Genomic DNA, 6,000 nt, shown 5'->3' on the forward strand with positions numbered 1-6,000 from the left:
TTTAGTTTTATCATATTTATAAAAGAAAGATGCGCTGTTACGAGTCTTTCTAAAAATAAAAAAAAACAAGCGGATGGAGGTGTATCATTTGAGCGGAGCTATAGAATGACTAGCGCGCTTTGTTGAGTGCGTCTGAAAGCTGTTACATGCTTAAATGTGGGGAAAGAACTTTATCCTAAATAAACGATTGCTATCAATTAGGGTTGGGTATCAAAAACCGGTGCTAAAAACTACAGTGTGAATGTCCCCTACGTTTAATATGAAATAATTCATTTAGTTCAACATATTTTCCCACTCTTTGTATATTGCTGTTTGGAGTGGATTTACAATAAACAAACAGACACTCCATCAAACGTCCAACTTAATCTTTTAAACTTTGTTCATGTTTAGCTTGGGAATCCAAGTCTTTTAACAGTGTAAAGAGCTCCGTATGCATGAAATAGCATTTCATCCCCCCTTTAGGGCAGTTATGGTGGTTATATTGTTTTTGTGATTAATTATTTTTTTTCATCTATAATTGTCAGTTTTTTCAATCATAATCACATCTTTATTTTTGAGCATTAGAATAATCAACTATGTATAGATTTATAACCATTTTACAAGTTATCTTGACCATAAAACATTTGTTATTGCAATTCAGGTTACAAAGAAACCAATGAATTCCTTAGTTGAGTACACAGACTCTGATGAAGTCACCTCTGGACCAGATCTTTCTTCTCCACAACCTGATACTGTTTCAGATTTACCATCTAGCAGCATACAGGTTGGTTCTTTCTGATTTGCATTAACCGTTTCATTTATCTTTTGTTTTCATTACAGAACTTTTTTGAGTAGATGTCATCCTGTGTATAATTTGTTTCTCCTTTATAGCACCTAAGTAGTAAAGGTACTGTGGAAGGAGAACATGTGCCACAGCTTAGGACTAAAAGCATTCTGGTAAGGCAAGCAGCATTTTTACAGATAGTTGTTCTATTTATAGGCATCTATTGCATGTTTGGTCCCTATTTGTAATTATTCTCAATTAGTCAAGTCCAGTGTTTTTATGTAGTGAAACTGTGTGAACATGGCATTTTTACAAAACACCTGCCTCTTTGACAGCTTTGCTGTTTCATGTTCATTTTAAACATGTACACGGTCTAGCTCTTTATTTTTATTTGTTAATTATTCATGATTTCACCAAACAGTTATTTTTATCAGCTACTGACACATTGTAGTGTTTTGTAAGAAAATAGCACAATTATTCCTCACAATCTGTGAAATTCTAACATTTCATTTTTTTTTTTAGATGGAGGAGACTCTTAATTGGTCTGAAGAGCTTTTTGACAGTCCAGATGAAGAAAATATTCAAATGATTGTGCCACAATTTAAGCGGATAAGAAAAGGTTTTGACTCAAGTACAGATGAGGAGGAAGATAACGTTGTACATAAAACTGTGTCAAGACTTAGGAAGTCAAGAAGCATTTTGGTAAGTTTCCATAGATCACTGACAAGCTACACAATATTGCATTTATTATCAAAGGTGATTCATCTGGGATAATGAACGCAATATTGCGTAGCTTGTCAGTGATCTACGGCTCTGTCTATTAAATGCTGCTCCATTTAAAAGCAGGAGATGGCGATTTAGCACTAATCACGGAACCAGATTTACTGACTAGATCCGCATTATCATATCGTTAGATATATCGCCCAGTCCTATTTGTCATTTGTGTAGCAAAAATTAACCTAGTACTGTTGTATTGGAAAAACCTAGTCATGTGTTGTGTAGCTTATTTGTTATTATGTTTTTATAGGTTAATCAGAAGATTTCTGTTGGATCTGAAAAAAATAAGTGAATCAAGCCAGGACAGTGGAGAAGAATATGTCCCATCCACAAGTGGGGATAGTACGGATAGTAACATAAGCCAAGATCTATCATTAAAAAGTCGAGCTGATGCAACAGTACGTTGTTCACTTCCATGTAAGCGCAAATTCAAGACATCTCTTGCTAAATTCCAGGACAATGATAGAATTGTTGCTATAACACAAAGCCAACATCATGCTCCTGACAGCACCACATCATGTAAAACTACAGTTGGAGATGCATCAGTACTTGTTCCTGCTGTCATCAGAAAGAGTAATGGATCTCGAATGTACAACAAGCGACAGTACTGCCTATATTGTTGATCAGCGGTCCAAAAAATATCTAGACACTTGGAGCGTGCTCACTTAAAAGAGATTGAGGTAATGCTGAAGTTATAAAAACAGGGTCTGGAATTCTTGTTCCCTTCAAACAACCAAAAGAAAAATGTGAGGGTCAAGACTTCATTCACTGTATCTACTGCCAAGGGTTGTTTATGAAAAGAGTGCTTTGGAGACACATGCAGAGCTGTAAATTCAAACCTAGCAGTGTTAAATCTAAACCTGGAAAAACTAGAGTCCAATCCCTCTGTGCGTTTGCTGAACCGGCACCCACTGTGGTTAGTGAAAGTGTTTGGAAGCTGGTGAGCAATATGACACAAGATGATATCCCTTTTGAAGTAAAAAATGCTCTCTGCATCATGGAGTTTGGAAAACATCTATATAACAGGCTTGGAGCCGATGTCAGCAAGCATGAATACATTCGTCAAAAGTTGAGGGAGCTTGGTCGGCTGCGTTTACATGGTAGAGAGGTCAGACCACTGCAAACTATCAAAGATTATGTCACACCAAAAAACTTCATGCTAGCAGTTACTTCAGTAAGACACACAGCAGGTTTCAACGAGGAAACTGGCAAATACAAAACTGCAACACTTGCTCTAAAGCTTGGACATGGACTGAAAAATGTGTCCATGCTCCTTGAAACCAATGCAATGATGAAAGGTGATAATGATGGTGCAACAGCGGCTCGCTGCTTTCGTCAAGTTTATGATGCCAGGTGGAATGAGCTCATATCAGCCAAAGCCTTACTGGGCCTCACAGAGTCCAAGTGGAATTCCCCACAGCTGTTACCTTTCACAGAAGATGTAAGAACTCTGCATTGCTACCTGGATGACGCGCAGCACCAGTTCTACAGTGACTTGACATCAGAGTGCTCATTTTGCAACTGGGCTAACTTGACAAAAGTGACTCTGGCTCAAGTTATTTTATTCAACAGGCGTAGAGAAGGGGAAGTATCAAAAATGCCTGTTTCAACATTCATCCTAAGAGACAAATCAAATCCTCATGAAGATGTCAATGTATTTCTCTCTGAGCTAGAGAAAAGTCTCTGCAAGCATTTTGTGAGACTTGAAATAAGAGGTAAAAGAGGGCGGAAGGTGCCTGTGCTCTTAACCCCTGCGATGGTGGATTCCCTTGATTTGCTTGTGGAGAAGAGAAAAGAATGTGGAGTGGCTGATAACAATCCATACATGTTTGCACGGCCATATGCAGTGTCCCACTACAGAGGGTCAGATTGCATTCGTTACTTTGTGAAAGCTTGTGGAGCCAAGAACCCTCTATACTCACCTCTACAAAGCTCAGGAAGCATGTTGCTACACTCTCAAAATTACTCAATCTGAATGACACTGAGCTTGATCAACTGGCAGATTTTCTTGGCCATGACATCAGAGTCCATCGCCAGTTCTATCGTTTACCTGAGGGCACTCTCCAGCTTGCGAAGATCAGCAAGACCCTTGAGCCCTTGAGCAGGGGCGTTTATCAGAGTTTAAGGGAAAGACCCTAGATGATATCAACATCTCCCCAAATGATACCAATGCCTTTTCATTAGACAAATATAAGAAAATTCAGATATTGTTTTTCCAGTACAGTCCGAATAGCGCTGTGATGGCTTTTGTTACCTGCTTTCTTTTTATTTTAGAGACAATCCTGCGTGACAAAGAAATCCAAGAGGCCTGGCTTGAGGAGAACGTGCCAGGTATATATTTCATTACTTGCTGTACTTGAAGATGCATGTCTGCATCAGTTTTTCCTGTCTGAGGTATTTGCTTCCAGAAAGATCAAATTTGAGTTTTAGTATGATTTTTACTGCTCTTTTAACAGAATTTGGGTTATCAAAAAGGAATGTTCCCTCTCTTTACTAAGTCAAATCCTAACTCCTCCATGCTTCCACCTAGAATGGGGTGTAAATTTTGAGGTAATATAAAGCAGCAGCTTCTGAATTCCTTTCCGACATCATAAATTAGGCTGTGTTTATCTATATCATGATGGTCAGAGAGTGTGAAGGAGCTTTGGTTGAGATTCACAGGCCTTACATTAGCTTAGTTGCAGATTTGTTTTTGTAAACAAATTAATCTAACCTTTCAACCAACTAACTAGTCAAAATTTAAAAGTTTCAAGTTTCACTGTCAAATGACCTTTCCAACCATGGTGTATTCGTTGCATTCCATGCACTATTAATGTACTCATCATATAACAGTCAGTTATGAAGTAAACAAAACTACTACAGCTTATGTCATGTGGGGAGCGATTAGATTCAACTTTATTGTCACTGCACATGTAAGGTACAAGGCAACGAAATGCAGTTAGCATCTAACCAGAAGTGCAATAAGCACACACAATAAGTACAGAATATACAAGGTCCACAATATGTTACAAATGTACAATAAATATACAGACAAGGTAGTATTACAGACATAATTTACATTTAATTTACTATTAGCATGATATACAGATAGGTGTACTATGAACATACTATACAGATGGATTATGTAAAAGTGTATGTACACTATAGGCAGAAACTATGAACATATGAACATCATTTACACTATTGCAATGGACAGTAAACTGCATAGAAAATATTACAGTGTGCAAATGGATTATTCAGTGTTTCTGGATGAACAGACAGTGCAAGTAATAAGTTACTAATGAGTAATAAGTACAATAAGTACAGTTTTTTGCTTGTTTGTAAATAAATCAGATGAGGGGTGAGGAGTCTGTGTGTGTGGTGTGGGGGGGGGGGTGTTGGTGGGTGTCAGAGGGCAGAGTTCAGCAAGGAGACAGTTGTAGGGAAAAGCTGTTCCTGAATCTTGTGGTCTTTGTTCAGAGGCTCCTGAAGCGCCTCCCGGAGGGCAGGAGGTTAAACAGTCTATGGCCAGGGTGAGAGGAGCCCTTGAGAATGCTGCAAGCTCGAAGTAGACAGCGTTTCCTCTGGATGTCCTCAAGAGCAGGAAGTGGTGTCCCAGTGATGCGTTGGGTTTTCACCACCCTCTGCAGTGCCTTGCGGTCAGCAACTGAGCAGTTCCCATGCCAGACTGTGATGCAACTGGTCAGGATGCTCTCGATCGCACACCGGTAAAAGTTCACCAGGATGGCTGGTTCTTCTTCAGTGTCTTGAGAAAGAAGAGACGATGGTGAGCCTTCTTGACCAGGCTGGAGGTGTTTGTGGTCCAGGAGAGGTCCTCTGAGATGGTGGTTCCCAGGAACTTGAAGCTGTAGACATGTTCAACAACCATCCTGTTAATGTGGATAGGGTCATGCGTGCTTCCATGTGACCTGGTACCGAACCTCCTCACTGTAGGATCATTGTTGTCACTGATGAGGCCAATCACCGTGGTGTCGTCTGCAAACTTAAATGATGGAGTTGGATCCATGCACAGGCTTGCAGTCGTGGGTGTAGAGGGAGTAGAGGAATGGGCTCAGCACACAGCCCTGTGGTACACCGGTGTTGAGTGTGATGGTGGTGGAGTGGGTGTGGCCTGACCTAACATGCTGAGGTCTGTTGGACAGAAAGTCCATAATCCAGTTGCAGAGTGCATACTGCATCTTCTGTTCTTCTATTTCTGCGGTAGGCAAATTGGTGTGGGTCCAGTGAGGGTGTGAGGCAGTCTTTGAGGTGTGCTTGGGGCGGTAGTCATTTAAAGGAGGATTGTTTCAGTACTGGCAAAATGAATGTGGACTGAAAACATGTTGGCACAGTTGCTTGGGTGAGGGACAGGTTGAAAATGTCTGTGAATACCCCTGCAAGCTGCTCTGCACATGCCCTAAGCACACAACCAGGAATGTCGTCCGGGCCAGCAGCCTTGTGTGCGTTGATCCGGCTCAATG

The sequence above is a fragment of the Carassius carassius genome, chromosome 22 (genome assembly GCF_963082965.1).
Source record: "Carassius carassius chromosome 22, fCarCar2.1, whole genome shotgun sequence".
In the NCBI taxonomy this organism is placed as follows: domain Eukaryota; kingdom Metazoa; phylum Chordata; class Actinopteri; order Cypriniformes; family Cyprinidae; genus Carassius; species Carassius carassius.